This window comes from Pseudophryne corroboree, unplaced genomic scaffold (genome assembly GCF_028390025.1).
Source record: "Pseudophryne corroboree isolate aPseCor3 unplaced genomic scaffold, aPseCor3.hap2 scaffold_149, whole genome shotgun sequence".
NCBI lineage: Eukaryota > Metazoa > Chordata > Amphibia > Anura > Myobatrachidae > Pseudophryne > Pseudophryne corroboree.
Window position 1 is genome coordinate 392,982 of NW_026968120.1, and position 16,278 is coordinate 409,259.

The 16,278-nt window shown below is 40.7% G+C and overlaps 5 non-coding genes across 5 annotated transcripts; 4 read left to right on the forward strand and 1 right to left on the reverse strand.

The window, feature by feature from the left end:
- Positions 1 to 6,983: 6,983 nt before the first annotated feature.
- On the forward strand, positions 6,984 to 7,147 carry LOC134999064 (U1 spliceosomal RNA). Its single transcript, XR_010201224.1, has one exon. It is a non-coding gene; the product is annotated as a U1 spliceosomal RNA (small nuclear RNA).
- Positions 7,148 to 7,206: 59 nt separating this feature from the next.
- On the forward strand, positions 7,207 to 7,323 carry LOC134998742 (U5 spliceosomal RNA). The gene has a single exon (XR_010200913.1). It is a non-coding gene; the product is annotated as a U5 spliceosomal RNA (small nuclear RNA).
- Positions 7,324 to 7,597: 274 nt separating this feature from the next.
- LOC134998691 (U5 spliceosomal RNA) lies at positions 7,598 to 7,713 on the forward strand. Its single transcript, XR_010200861.1, has one exon. It is a non-coding gene; the product is annotated as a U5 spliceosomal RNA (small nuclear RNA).
- A 275-nt stretch (positions 7,714 to 7,988) lies between these two features.
- On the forward strand, positions 7,989 to 8,104 carry LOC134998740 (U5 spliceosomal RNA). The gene has a single exon (XR_010200911.1). It is a non-coding gene; the product is annotated as a U5 spliceosomal RNA (small nuclear RNA).
- A 5,382-nt stretch (positions 8,105 to 13,486) lies between these two features.
- Positions 13,487 to 13,560, reverse strand: TRNAN-AUU (transfer RNA asparagine (anticodon AUU)). Its single transcript has one exon. It is a non-coding gene; the product is annotated as a tRNA-Asn (tRNA).
- Between the last annotated feature and the right edge of the window lie 2,718 nt (positions 13,561 to 16,278).

Here is a 16,278-nt window from a genome sequence, read left to right on the forward strand (position 1 = left end):
ATTCTAGTGTCTTTCGTTTGGGAGAAAAATGCAAAGGTACAATACAGCTTTTCCTTGCCAATATCTCTCTTTTGCAAAGAGCTAGGCATTGGAAAATTCAGGGCTATAACGTGTAGATGAAGCACTAACAGGAGGCTTTAAAATTTTCATTCTAGTGTCTTTCGTTTGGGAGAAAAATGCAAAGGTACAATACAGCATTTCCTTGCCGATATCTCTCTTTTGCAAAGAGATAGGCATTGGAAAATTCAGGGCTATTACGTGTAGATGAAGCACTAAAAGGAGGCTTTAAAATTTTCATTCTAGTGTCTTTCGTTTGGGAGAAAAATGTAAAAGTACAATGCAGCTTTTCCTTGCCGATATCTCTCTTTTGCAAAGAGATAGGCATTGGAAAATTCAGGGCTATAACGTGTAGATGAAGCACTAACAGGAGGCTTTAAAATTTTCATTCTAGTGTCTTTCGTTTGGGAGAAAAATGTAAAAGTACAATGCAGCTTTTCCTTGCCGATATCTCTCTTTTGCAAAGAGATAGGCATTGGAAAATTCAGGGCTATAACGTGTATATGAAGCACTAACAGGAGGCTTTAAAATTTTCATTCTAGTGTCTTTCGTTTGGGAGAAAAATGCAAAGGTACAATACAGCTTTTCCTTGCCGATATCTCTCTTTTGCTAAGAGATAGGCATTGGAAAATTCAGGGCTATAACGTGTAGATGAAGCACTAAAAGGAGGCTTTAAAATTTTCATTCTAGTGTCCTTCGTTTGGGAGAAAAATGCAAAGGTACAATACAGCTTTTCCTTGCCGATATCTCTCTTTTGCAAAGAGATAGGCATTGGAAAATTCAGGGCTATAACGTGTAGATGAAGCACTAATAGGAGGCTTTAAAATTTTCATTCTAGTGTCCTTCGTTTGGGAGAAAAATGCAAAGGTACAATACAGCTTTTCCTTGCCGATATCTCTCTTTTGCAAAGAAATAGGCATTGGAAAATTCAGGGCTATAACGTGTAGATGAAGCACTAACAGGAGGCTTTAAAATTTTCATTCTAGTGTCTTTCGTTTGGGAGAAAAATGCAAAGGTACAATACAGCTTTTCCTTGCCGATATCTCTCTTTTGCAAAGAGCTAGGCATTGGAAAATTCAGGGCTATAACGTGTAGATGAAGCACTAACAGTAGACTTTAAAATTTTCATTCTAGTGTCTTTCGTTTGGGAGAAAAATGCAAAGGTACAATACAGCTTTTCCTTGCCAATATCTCTCTTTTGCAAAGAGCTAGGCATTGGAAAATTCAGGGCTATAACGTGTAGATAAAGCACTAACAGGAGGCTTTAAAATTTTCATTCTAGTGTCTTTCGTTTGGGAGAAAAATGCAAAAGTACAATGCTGCTTTTCCTTGCCGATATCTCTCTTTTGCAAAGAGATAGGCATTGGAAAATTCAGGGCTATAACGTGTAGATGAAGCACTAACAGGAGGCTTTAAAATTTTCATTCTAGTGTCCTTCGTTTGGGAGAAAAATGCAAAGGTACAATACAGCTTTTCCTTGCCAATATCTCTCTTTTGCAAAGAGCTAGGCATTGGAAAATTCAGGGCTATAACGTGTAGATGAAGCACTAACAGGAGGCTTTAAAATTTTCATTCTAGTGTCTTTCGTTTGGGAGAAAAATGCAAAGGTACAATACAGCATTTCCTTGCCGATATCTCTCTTTTGCAAAGAGATAGGCATTGGAAAATTCAGGGCTATTACGTGTAGATGAAGCACTAAAAGGAGGCTTTAAAATTTTCATTCTAGTGTCTTTCGTTTTGGAGAAAAATGTAAAAGTACAATGCAGCTTTTCCTTGCCGATATCTCTCTTTTGCAAAGAGATAGGCATTGGAAAATTCAGGGCTATAACGTGTAGATGAAGCACTAACAGGAGGCTTTAAAATTTTCATTCTAGTGTCTTTCGTTTGGGAGAAAAATGTAAAAGTACAATGCAGCTTTTCCTTGCCGATATCTCTCTTTTGCAAAGAGATAGGCATTGGAAAATTCAGGGTTATAACGTGTAGATGAAGCACTAACAGGAGGCTTTAAAATTTTCATTCTAGTGTCTTTCGTTTGGGAGAAAAATGCAAAGGTACAATACAGCTTTTCCTTGCCGATATCTCTCTTTTGCTAAGAGATAGGCATTGGAAAATTCAGGGCTATAACGTGTAGATGAAGCACTAAAAGGAGGCTTTAAAATTTTCATTCTAGTGTCCTTCGTTTGGGAGAAAAATGCAAAGGTACAATACAGCTTTTCCTTGCCGATATCTCTCTTTTGCAAAGAGATAGGCATTGGAAAATTCAGGGCTATAACGTGTAGATGAAGCACTAATAGGAGGCTTTAAAATTTTCATTCTAGTGTCCTTCGTTTGGGAGAAACATGCAAAGGTACAATACAGCTTTTCCTTGCCGATATCTCTCTTTTGCAAAGAGATAGGCATTGGAAAATTCAGGGCTATAACGTGTAGATGAAGCACTAACAGGAGGCTTTAAAATTTTCATTCTAGTGTCTTTCGTTTGGGAGAAAAATGCAAAGGTACAATACAGCTTTTCCTTGCCGATATCTCTCTTTTGCAAAGAGCTAGGCATTGGAAAATTCAGGGCTATAACGTGTAGATGAAGCACTAATAGGAGGCTTTAAAATTTTCATTCTAGTGTCTTTCGTTTGGGAGAAAAATGCAAAAGTACAATGCTGCTTTTCCTTGCCGATATCTCTCTTTTGCAAAGAGATAGGCATTGGAAAATGCAGGGCTATAACATGTAGATGAAGCACTAACAGGAGGCTTTAAAATTTTCATTCTAGTGTCTTTCGTTTGGGAGAAAAATGCAAAGGTACAATACAGCTTTTCCTTGCCAATATCTCTCTTTTGCAAAGAGCTATGCATTGGAAAATGCAGGGCTATAACGTGTAGATGAAGCACTAACAGGAGGCTTTACAATTTTCATTCTAGTGTCTTTCGTTTGGGAGAAAAATGCAAAGGTACAATGCTGCTTTTCCTTGCCGATATCTCTCTTTTGCAAAGAGATAGGCATTGGAAAATGCAGGGCTATAACGTGTAGATGAAGCACTAACAGGAGGCTTTTAAATTTTCATTCTAGTGTCCTTCGTTTGGGAGAAAAATGCAAAGGTACAATACAGTTTTTCCTTGCCGATATCTCTCTTTTGAAAAGAGATAGGCATTGGAAAATTCAGGGCTATAACGTGTAGATGAAGCACTAACAGGAGGCTTTAAAATTTTCATTCTAGTGTCTTTCGTTTGGGAGAAAAATGCAAAGGTACAATACAGCTTTTCCTTGCCAATATCTCTCTTTTGCAAAGAGCTAGGCATTGGAAAATTCAGGGCTATAACGTGTAGATGAAGCACTAACAGGAGGCTTTAAAATTTTCATTCTAGTGTCTTTCGTTTGGGAGAAAAATGCAAAAGTACAATGCAGCTTTTCCTTGCCGATATCTCTCTTTTGCAAAGAGATAGGCATTGGAAAATGCAGGGCTATAACGTGTAGATGAAGCACTAACAGTAGGCTTTAAAAATTTCATTCTAGTGTCTTTCGTTTGGGAGAAAAATGCAAAAGTACAATGCAGCTTTTCCTTGCCGATATCTCTCTTTTGCAAAGAGATAGGCATTGGAAAATTCAGGGCTATAACGTGTAGATGAAGCACTAATAGGAGGCTTTAAAATTTTCATTCTAATGTCCTTCGTTTGGGAGAAAAATGCAAAGGTACAATACAGCTTTTCCTTGCCGATATCTCTCTTTTGCAAAGAGATAGGCATTGGAAAATTCAGGGCTATAACATGTAGATGAAGCACTAACAGGAGGCTTTAAAATTTTCATTCTAGTGTCTTTCGTTTGGGAGAAAAATGCAAAGGTACAATACAGCTTTTCCTTGCCGATATCTCTCTTTTGCAAAGAGATAGGCATTGGAAAATTCAGGGCTATAACGTGTAGATGAAGCACTAACAGGAGGCTTTAAAATTTTCATTCTAGTGTCCTTCGTTTGGGAGAAAAATGCAAAGGTACAATACAGCTTTTCCTTGCCGATATCTCTCTTTTGCAAAGAGATAGGCATTGGACAAATTCAGGGCTATAACGTGTAGATGAAGCACTAACAGGAGGCTTTAAAATTTTCATTCTAGTGTCTTTCGTTTGGGAGAAAAATGCAAAGGTACAATACAGCTTTTCCTTGCCAATATCTCTCTTTTGCAAAGAGCTAGGCATTGGAAAATTCAGGGCTATAACGTGTAGATGAAGCACTAACAGGAGGCTTTAAAATTTTCATTCTAGTGTCTTTCGTTTGGGAGAAAAATGCAAAGGTACAATACAGCTTTTCCTTGCCAATATCTCTCTTTTGCAAAGAGCTAGGCATTGGAAAATTCAGGGCTATAACGTGTAGATGAAGCACTAACAGGAGGCTTTAAAATTTTCATTCTAGTGTCTTTCGTTTGGGAGAAAAATGCAAAAGTACAATGCAGCTTTTCCTTGCCGATATCTCTCTTTTGCAAAGAGATAGGCATTGGAAAATGCAGGGCTATAACGTGTAGATGAAGCACTAACAGTAGGCTTTAAAAATTTCATTCTAGTGTCTTTCGTTTGGGAGAAAAATGCAAAAGTACAATGCAGCTTTTCCTTGCCGATATCTCTCTTTTGCAAAGAGATAGGCATTGGAAAATTCAGGGCTATACCGTGTAGATGAAGCACTAACAGGAGGCTTTTACATTTTCATTCTAGTGTCCTTCGTTTGGGAGAAAAATGCAAAGGTACAATACAGCTTTTCCTTGCCGATATCTCTCTTTTGCAAAGAGCTAGGCATTGGAAAATTCAGGGCTATAACGTGTAGATGAAGCACTAACAGGAGGCTTTAAAATTTTCATTCTAGTGTCTTTCGTTTGGGAGAAAAATGCAAAGGTACAATACAGTTTTTCCTTGCCGATATCTCTCTTTTGCAAAGAGATAGGCATTGGAAAATTCAGGGCTATAACGTGTAGATGAAGCACTAACAGGAGGCTTTAAAATTTTCATTCTAGTGTCCTTCGTTTGGGAGAAAAATGCAAAGGTACAATACAGCTTTTCCTTGCCAATATCTCTCTTTTGCAAAGAGCTAGGCATTGGAAAATTCAGGGCTATACCGTGTAGATGAAGCACTAACAGGAGGCTTTTACATTTTCATTCTAGTGTCCTTCGTTTGGGAGAAAAATGCAAAGGTACAATACAGCTTTTCCTTGCCGATATCTCTCTTTTGCAAAGAGATAGGCATTGGAAAATTCAGGGCTATAACGTGTAGATGAAGTACTAACAGGAGGCTTTAAAATTTTCATTCTAGTGTCTTTCGTTTGGGAGAAAAATGCAAAGGTACAATACAGCTTTTCCTTGCCGATATCTCTCTTTTGCAAAGAGATAGGCATTTGAAAATTCAGGGCTATAACGTATAGATGAAGCACTAACAGGAGGCTTTAAAATTTTCATTCTAGTGTCCTTCGTTTGGGAGAAAAATGCAAAGGTACAATACAGCTTTTCCTTGCCGATATCTCTCTTTTGCAAAGAGATAGGCATTGGAAAATTCAGGGCTATAACGTGTAGATGAAGCACTAATAGGAGGCTTTAAAATTTTCATTCTAGTGTCCTTCGTTTGGGAGAAAAATGCAAAGGTACAATACAGCTTTTCCTTGCCGATATCTCTCTTTTGCAAAGAGATAGGCATTGGAAAATTCAGGGCTATAACGTGTAGATGAAGCACTAACAGGAGGCTTTAAAATTTTCATTCTAGTGTCTTTCGTTTGGGAGAAAAATGCAAAGGTACAATACAGCTTTTCCTTGCCGATATCTCTCTTTTGCAAAGAGCTAGGCATTGGAAAATTCAGGGCTATAACGTGTAGATGAAGCACTAATAGGAGGCTTTAAAATTTTCATTCTAATGTCCTTCGTTTGGGAGAAAAATGCAAAGGTACAATACAGCTTTTCCTTGTCGATATCTCTCTTTTGCAAAGAGATAGGCATTGGAAAATTCAGGGCTATAACGTGTATATGAAGCACTAACAGGAGGCTTTAAAATTTTCATTCTAGTGTCTTTCGTTTGGGAGAAAAATGCAAAGGTACAATACAGCTTTTCCTTGCCGATATCTGTCTTTTGCAAAGAGCTAGGCATTGGAAAATTCAGGGCTATAACGTGTAGATGAAGCTCTAACAGTAGACTTTAAAATTTTCATTCTAGTGTCTTTCGTTTGGGAGAAAAATGCAAAGGTACAATACAGCTTTTCCTTGCCAATATCTCTCTTTTGCAAAGAGCTAGGCATTGGAAAATTCAGGGCTATAACGTGTAGATGAAGCACTAACAGGAGGCTTTAAAATTTTCATTCTAGTGTCTTTCGTTTGGGAGAAAAATGCAAAGGTACAATACAGCTTTTCCTTGCCGATATCTCTCTTTTGCAAAGAGATAGGCATTGGAAAATTCAGGGCTATAACGTGTAGATGAAGCACTAACAGGAGGCTTTAAAATTTTCATTCTAGTGTCTTTCGTTTGGGAGAAAAATCAGCTTGAATGCTTCAGGGGCTGGGGCATAGCCAACATGAGCCCCACACCGAAGGAGGGTGGAGGTGTTTAATGCAAACTAGGGGTCAGACAAGCGCCGCAAAAGGCCACCATGCCCTGCACGCCCCTTTTCTGTTTTCATATGCAGACGAGGGTTGAAGCCAACTTTGACCCACTGCTTGGATGACATCACCATATGCAAATCCATCTGCGGCAGGCCTTCCCCCAGGAATGCTTGCACTAGTTGTTGCATTTGGTTTGTTGTTTGGGGGTGCTTCAGTATTAGGCAGCCTTCTGCCCTCCCATGTTCATCTGAAAATATGTGTTCTCCCTGCAGTTGTTGTCCCCAGATGAGAGTTCCCTTGTGCTGCCTCAGTTGAATCTCCTTAACTTGACAGAGATGTGCCTGAGCAGCGGCCCTCCCCAGCTCTATCCCAAATCATACTTATTTTGCATAGGAGATACCATGGTCATAAGGATTATTCTCCCAGGGTGAGGTTCATTCATTGCATTCTGGGTATGCTGACCCCTGTGATTTCCCCAAATGTGGGAAACTCGACTGCTTTATTTGTGGTAGTGGGGGACTGTGTTTGTGTTTTCCTCTGGTCAGCTCTGGTAAAAGTCAGATTTCTTTGTTTCAGAGCCTTGTTCTTCTTTTGAGAGTTCCCTTGTGCTAGTTCTTCAGAACGAACAAATCTTTTGCCTTTTACTAAAGATTTCCGTGGAGAGGAGCAAAACTGAGTTTTATCTCAATTTTTGCATGCCCCGTCTTATTGGGGTTTCTTTTATCAGTTTAAAGATAGAACGAGTGTGCTTTAATGTAAGCTCATTTGCGTAGAAATGACAGTAAATGTTTGTTTCTTTTCAAACAGAACTTTCTTGACTATACTAATTGCTTGAAAGATCTGGGAGCACATGGAAAAGAGTACAAACCATGTTTATAGCAAGGGGAAGCCTGGTGAGAAATCTGCTTTCTTTCTTTCAAATTGGGTGCTCACTTTGAGCTGAATGAGGACTGCTGGCATGGCACTCAGGCGACAGGTAGAATCTTGGTCATGCTGTGGTTTCTCTTCAGAACGAACAAATCTTTCGCCTTTTACTAAAGATTTCCGTGGAGAGGAGCAAAACTGAGTTTTATCTCAATTTTTGCATGCCCCATCTTATTGGGGTTTTATTTTATTGGTTTAAAGATAGAACGAGTGTGCTTTAATGTAAGCTCATTTGCATAGAAATGACAGTAAATGTTTGTTTCTTTTCAAACAGAACTTTCTTGACCACACTAATTGTTTGAAAGATCTGGGAGCACATGGAAAAGAGTACAAACCATGTTTATAGCAAGGGGAAGCCTGGTGAGAAATCTGCTTTCTTTCATTCAAATTGGGTGCTCACTTTGAGCTGAATGAGAACTGCTGGCATGGCACTCAGGCGACAGGTGGAATCTTGGTCATGCTCTGGTTTCTCTTCAGAACTAACAAATATTTCACCTTTTATTAAAGATTTCCGTGGAGAGGAGCAAAACTGAGTTTTATCTCAATTTTTGCATGCCCCATATTATTGGGGTTTCTTTTATCAGTTTAAAGACAGAATGAGTGTGCTTTCTTGTTAGCTTTAATGTAAGTTTATTTGCATAACAATGACAGTAAATGTTTGTTTCTTTTCAAACAGAACTTTCTTGACCATGCTACTTGCTTGAAAGATCTGGGAGCACATGGAAAACAGTACAAACCATGCAGTATCACAAGAGCCTTTATTTGATCTTTCATGAAGATAGAGCAGAATTGAGGACACGTCAACAATTTCTGCCGAAGGTGGTTCATCTTTCCACATGGTGCCTTTGGCCACTGACACCTTCGTTGAGTCAAAGTCTCTGGCTGTGGTCAGAACTTTGAAAATTTATGTCACCAGAACGGTTCAGATTAGGAAAACAGAGGCTCTGTTTGTCCTGTATGCTCCCAACATGATTGGGTGTCCTGCTTCCATGCAGACCATTATGCGCTGGATCTGTGGTAAAATTCAGCATGCTCATTCCACGGCAGGATTGCCGTTACTGAATTAGGTGAAGACCCATTCTACTAGAAAGGTGGGTTCATCCTGGGCAGCTGGTCGGGGAGTCTCGGCATTGCAACTTTGCCGAGCAGCTATTTAGTAAACACTTTTGCTAAGTTTTACAAGTTTGATACCTTGGCTGATGATAACCTCAAGTTGGGTCATTCGGTGCTGCAGAGTCGTACGCACTCTCCCACCCGTTCAAGAGCTTTGGTATAACCCCATGGTTCTTAATGTGACCCCAGCATCCTCTAGGTCGTATGAGAAAATAGGATTTTAATACCTACCGGTAAATCCTTTTCTCTTAGTACGTAGAGGATGCTGGGCACCCGTCCCAGTCCATACTGTGTCTGCAGTTATTACTTGTGGTTATACACATGTTGTGTTACGGTTCTGGTCAGCTTTTTGCTGCAATTGTTCATGCCGTTGGCTTGTGTTCTGTTGAATGCCACGTTCTGCGGCATGCTTAAGGTGTGAGCTGGTAAGATGCTCACCTTAGTTTAACAATAAATCCTTTCCTCGAAATGTCCGTCTCCCTGGGCACAGTTCCTATAACTGGAGTCTGGAGGAGGGGCATAGAGGGAGGAGCCAGTTCACACCCTTTGAAAGTCTTAAAGTGCCCATGTCTCTTGCGGATCCCGTCTATACCCCATGGTTCTTAATGTGACCCCAGCATCCTCTACGGACTAAGAGAAAAGGATGCCCTTGTGTACTATCCTGACTTCTCCTCCCGTCTGCTTACTTTGTGCCTTCCAACGCACAATGCGAACTACAGGTGGTGCTGCAGGGCCCACACCCTTTTACTTGCCTTACAGAGCAGCTCTGGAGCTGTTACAGTGCCCAGCTGCTGCAAGAAATCAGCATGAATGCTTCAGGGGATGGGGCATGGCCAACATGAGCCCCACACCAAAGGAGGGTGGGGGTGTTTAATGCGAACTAGGGGTCATCCAAGCACTGCAAAAGGCCGCCATGCCCTGCATGCCCCTTTTCTCTTTTTATATGCAGATGAGGGTTCCAGCCAACTTTGGCCCACTGCTTGGATGACATCACCGTATGCAAATCCGTCTGCTGCAGACCTTCCCCCAGGAATGCTGTTACTAGTTGTTGGATATGGTTTGATATTTGATGGTGCTTCAGTATTAGGCAGCCTTCCGCCATCCCATGTTCATCTGAAAAGATGTGGTCTCCCTGCAGTTGTTGTCCCCAGACGAGAGTTCCCTTGTGCTTCCTCAGTTGAATCTCCTTAACTTGACGGGGGAGGGGCTGCCCGAGCTGCCACCCTCCCCAGCCCTATCCCAACTCATACTTATTTTACATATTAGATCTCTTGATCATGAAGATTGTTCTCACAGGGTGAGGTTCATCCATTATATTTTAAAATAGGAAGGTACAAATTACATATTTGAATTGCATCTATGTGCTGGATTCAAATGTCCCCCCCCCCTTCCTTTCTCAATTGTGCCCGTCAGCAGCTATTCTAAGGTTGCTGCCAATGGGTGTGACACATTAATTTCTTCTGTGGGGTACACTGGACTCCACAAGGATTCACATTGGGGTGTAGAGTAGGATCTTGATCTGAGGCACCAACCGGCTCAAAGCTTTTGACTGTTCCCAAGAAGCTCAGTGCATTCTCCTCTATAACCCCGCTTCCATGAACAGGGAGCTCAGTTTGTAGTTGGTGCCTTCAGTAGCAGGCCAATTAACAGGGGCCTGCCTCAGGCAGCCTATTCTTAGCTATTAATTTTGACAAGAAAAGAAGAACTTGTTTTATGAGAATCTACAAGGGCTGCAGCAGGCTAGGTCTAATAGACATCTTTACTGCAGCTTCATCACTCCCAGCGGCGCTATATACTCCCGTGCCCTGGTTGCTGGGTCACTGCAGCGGAGGCTCCGGTTTCATCCTAAGGTCAGTCACACACACACCACCCTTCCGGATCACGAGGCCGCTGATGAAGGGGAGCGAGGCCGTAGGGGGTGGGCCGTGTGCGCACTGCGGTGGACACTGATTACTGGGCAGCCGCTCCACTAGCCACCAGGTACAGTTAAGGAGCACAGGTCTGGGGGTTTTTCTCCTATATTAACCCAATTTTGTACTGCCCGCAGCGCATTGTGATAGGTAATAGGGCCTGATTCAGGTTGGATTGCAATCACAATAAGCGATCCAACTGCAAAAATTGCTAAGAGCATACGCATGTGCCTGCATTTTCTGCGGCACCCCGCAGAGAATGTGATCGCCTCTGCCTGTCAATCGGGGTGGGGAAGGGGGGGAGAGGTGGGTCAGCAACACTCCATTTCCAAGTCAGGGATGGAGCGGTGCGGGGGCAAGGCTTCAAAATGGGGTCTGCAACGGAGGAGACACAGGGGGCGTGGTCACAGCGGCTGTATGACATCACATTCAGCCGCTGTGATCACAAAAATGGTGGCGGCTTCCTGCGCGCACATACAATCTGCACCAGCAGGAGCCTACACCATTTTTTATGATCACGCTGAACTGCAGTGCGACTGCAATTACAGCATGGTCAAGAAGGGAGGCGTCATGCTGGGTGGCCATGCCCTGTCACTGTGCAGGAGCCAGCACAGCTCACACACTAGTCCCCGGGTGCAGCCCCCAACCCCCGGGACACCCGGAGCAACAAAATGTAGATTCAGGCCACCAGGCCACGCCCCTACCTATGAAACCATGCCTCCTTTTTACCATTGCGCTGCTTATCTGCGCGCACTGCATTACAATCTCCCTCGCCACCTCTCTGTGTGTCACCAGTGATAGTGACACCTCTGCCATGCTTGTAGCAGCTGGTCCTAAGATCTACGCCTCAAACCCTGAGTGTTTGCCCTTGTGACTTGTTGATCATCATAGCGAAGCAGATGCTTACAGAAAACTGCAGGGGCTTAGATTGAAAATAAAAAAATTGATGGGTATAAGGTAGAGAGGAGCGGGTTCGGTTCTCCGAGAACCGAATTCCCCACGAACTCCACGTGGTTTACACTGGTCCGAGGCAGGCTCGGTTGTTCCCGCCTGACTCGGAAAACCTGAACAAGGGAAAATGTCATCATCCCGCTGTCGGATTCTCGCGAGATTCGGATTCCATATAAAGAGCTGCGCGTTGCTGCCATTTTTACTCGTGCATTGAAGAGAGAGCGGAGAGGACGTGGCTATGTTCTCTCAGTGGAAATCTCAATATCAGTGCTCAGTATCAGTGGTTACTTATTGCTGCTCAGTAATACTAGTAGTGTGTCTCTCCTGCTCAGTGTCAGTTCTCAGTAGTATCCTCATCAGTGCTCAGTATCACTGCTCATTGTCTTGTGCTGCATTGTGGTGCTCAGCATACTACAGTACATTACTAATAGTCCAGTGCTGCATCTTGCTGCTCAGTGTCAGTTCTAGTATCCTCATCAGTGCTCACTATCACTGCTCATTGCATTGTGGTGTTCTGTATACTACAATAACATAGTAATATAGTAACATAGTTTTTGAGGTTGAATAGAGGCAAATTGCCCATCGTGTTCAACCTGTTTTAAGTTGTGATGATTCTACATACTTGCTGAATAATGTTTTATGACTAGTTAGCTACTATAACTCATGTTACCCCCGGATTAACCATGTTGATATTTTAAGTATTATAACCTTGGATAGCTTTTTCATTCAGAAATGTATCCATTCCTTTTTTAAATCCAATTACAGAGTCCGCCATTACCACCTTCCCTGGCAGGGAATTCCACATCCTGATTGCCCTAACAGTGAAGAAACCTTTCCTCCATTGCGTTCTGAACTTTCCTCCAGTCGCAGCGAGTGACCACGTGTTCTTTTAATAAATAATTCCTCTGATAACTCTTTGTTATGTATCTTTACATATTTGAAGATATTAATAATATCTCCTCTTAGGCACCTCTTTTCTAGTGTATAAATATTCAGCCTAGTAAGTCTTTCCTTATAGTCCAGTACTTTTAGGCCTTTAATCAATTTAGTCTTCAGGATCTCTTACACTTCCATGAGCAGCAGAGTAGTGCAATGGAAGCATGCTGGGCCCATAACCCAGAGGTCGATTGATCGAAACTATCCTCTGCTATGTGCATTTTTTTTTTATAATTAAAGTAATCAAAAACTGGGATTGATATTTTGGCTCTTTTATTTTTACTTAAAGTACAATAACTTTTATCATTTTAATTTGTTTTAATAGTATATTGACAGCATTGTTTTCTTTAAAAAATCCACTTAATTTTCTTTACCCTATTACTGAAATGGTAATTGACAAAAACAAACTACATTGTCACCAGAAGAGCAATGCAAAATGTACAAGTGATATATGAAAATCATCTTCCATCTTGAATTTCAATGATGCCTTGGGACAACAATTTGTGAGAAACATCTTCACCCACAAAGAAAGATTTTCTTAATTCCTTACCTGTGTGCTGATTAGATATCACCTTGTTTTCACATTAAACAGACTTCCCCGTGAGGAAGCAGCAAGGATGCAGTGACGTTTCCTGGTGTCAACCTGTATTATTTCAGTAGACATTGAAATGAGGATGCATCTTTGATGCCTTTCCAATGAAGCAAGTTTATTTCAGTAATAGGTGAAAAACCATTCCTACAAAGGTGTTAATCAGAGACTTGGCTTTGTGGACACTTTTCAGAGAGCAAATTTGTTAGCATAAACATAAAATCAGAAAATGAAGAGCTGTTTAATCACTCAATTGGACTTTTCTGCCAGCATATTTTTTTTCTCTGCAACCCACTGCTAAATTGTGCTTCCTAGCTGTTTTTTTATAAAATCACTTAATCAAATCTAACTCTGATTACATCAGAGAAGGCCAGGTACCCTACACCATAAGGGGGGTTTTTGAAATTTTGACTTGTCTACTTAAAGATCACCAAAATCTGATTACAAGGTCAATTACATCCCTGGGTGGGATTGAACCACCAACCTTTTGGTTAATAGCCAAACATGCTAACCGATTGCGCCACAGAGACACCTTGCAAAAGTCAATACTGACAAAGGCTAATAATCATTCATCTAGAACGTTTCCTAGAAAAACTTTAAAAAGTCAATAATCTGGAGAATTTTTGTAAGAAACACATTGGTACTTTCCCATGATGAGTGAGTGCTTCAGGATTTCTTGCACTTACATGGGCTATTAACCAAAAGGTTGGTGGTTCAATCCCACCCAGGGATGTAATTGACCTTGTCATCAGATTTTGGTGATCTTTAAGTAGACAAGTCAAAATTTCAAACCCCCTCTTATGGTGTAGGGTACCTGGCCTTCTCTGACGTAATCAGAGTTAGATTTAATTAAGTGATTTTATAAAAAACAGCTAGGAAGCACAATTTAGCAGTGGGTTGCAGAGAAAAAAATAACATTTTAAACCTACCGGTAATTTTTTTTTCTCGTAGTCCGTAGAGGATGATGGGGACTCTGTAAGGACCATGGGGGATAGACGGGCTCCGCAGCAGACATGGGCACTTTAAGAAAGACTTTAGATCTGGGTGTGCACTGGCTCCTCCCTCTATGCCCCTCCTCCATACCTCAGTTAGAGAAACTGTGCCCAGAGGAGACAGACAGTTCGAGGAAAGGATTTTTGTTAATCCAAGGTCAAGATTCATACCAGCCACACCAATCACACCGTATAACTTGTGATATACTACCCAGTTAACAGTATGAATCAAATCTAACTCTGATTACATCAGAGAAGGCCAGGTACCCTACACCATAACAGGGGTTTTCGAAATTTTGACTTGTCTACTTAAAGATCAACAAAATCTGATTACAAGTTCAATTACGTCCCTGGGTGGGATTGAACCACCAACCTTTTGGTTAATAGCCGTACACACTAACTGATTGCGCCACAGCGAAACTTTGCAAAAGTACATACTGACAAAGGCTAATAAGCATTCATCTAGAACGATTCCTAGAAAAACTTTAAAAAGTCAATAATCTGGAGAGTTTTTGTAAGATGTTTCTTCCAGCAATCAATGAAGAAACACATTGGTACTTTCCCATGATGAGTGAGTGCTTCAGGATCTCTTGCACTTACATGTGCAGCAGAGTACTGCAATGGAAGCATGCTGGGCCCATAACCCAGAGGTAGGCAGATTGAAACTATCCTTTGCTATATGCATTTTTTTTTTGTTCATTAAAGTAATCCAAAACTGGGATTGATATTTTAGCTTTTATTTTTACTTAAAGTACAATAACTTTTACCATTTTAATTTGTTTTAATAGTATATTGACAGTGTTGTTTTCTTTCAAAAATCCAATTAATTTTCTTTACCCGATTATTAAAATGGTAATTGACAAAAACAAACTACATTGTCACCAGAAGAGCAATACAAAATGTACAAGTGATATATTAAAATCATCTTTCCAGCTTGAATTTCAATGATGCATTGGGGCAACGATTTTGTGAGAAACATCTTCACCCTTAAATAAAGATTTTCTTTATTCCTTACCTGTGTGCTAATTAGATATCACCTTGTTTTCACATTAAACAGACTTCCACATGAGAAAGCAGCAAGGATGCAGTGGCGTTAATGTTTCCTGGTGTCAACCTGTATTATTTCAGTAGATATTGAAATGAGGATGCATCTTGCTGCCTTTCCAATGAAGCAAGTTTAATTTAGTAATAGGTGAAAAACCATCCCTACAAATATGTTAATCAGAGACTTGGCTTTGTGGACACTTTTCAGAGAGCAAATTTGTTAGCATAAACATAAAATCAGAAAATGAAGAGCTGTTTAAACAGCTACTGCCTGAGGGTCTCTTGACCTGGTGCAATACCTCTGTAGCTTTTTGTTGAGGCGGGACGCCATCATGTCTATCTGGAACAGTCCCCACCGACTTGCAATCTGTGCGAAGACTTCCTGATGGAGTCCCCACTCTCCTGGATGTAGGTCGTGTCTGCTGAGGAAGTCTGCTTCCCAGTTGTCCACTCCCGGAATGAACACTGCTGACAGTGCGCTTACATGATTCTCCGCCCAGGTTGCAGAGAAAAAGAAATATGCTGGCAGAAAAATCCAATTGAGTGATTAAACAGCTCTTCATTTTCTGGCTTTATTTTTATGCTAACAAATGTGTTCTCTGAAAAGTGTCCAAAAAGCCAAGTATCGGATTAACATCTTTGTAGGGATGGTTTTTCACCTATTACTAAATTAAACTTGCTTCATTGGAAAGGCAGCAAGATGCATCCTCATTTCAATATCTACTGAAATAATACAGGTTGACACCAGGAAACATTAACGCCACTGCATCCTTGCTGCTTTCTCATGTGGAAGTCTGTTTAATGTGAAAACAAGGTGATATCTAATTAGCACACAGGTAAGGAATTAAGAAAATCTTTATTTAAGGGTGAAGATGTTTCTCACAAAATCGTTGCCCCAATGCATCATTGAAATTCAAGCTGGAAAGATGATTTTAATATATCACTTGTACATTTTGTATTGCTCTTCTGGTGACAATGTAGTTTGTTTTTGTCAATTACCATTTTAATAATCGGGTAAAGAAAATTAAGTGGATTTTTGAAAGAAAACAATACTGTCAATATACTATTAAAACAAATTAAAATGGTAAAAGTTATTGTACTTTAAGTAAAAATAAAAGAGCAAAAATATCAATCCCAGTTTTTGTTTACTTTAATTAACAACAAAAAAATGCATATAGCAGAGGATAGTTTCAATCTGCCTACCTCTGGGTT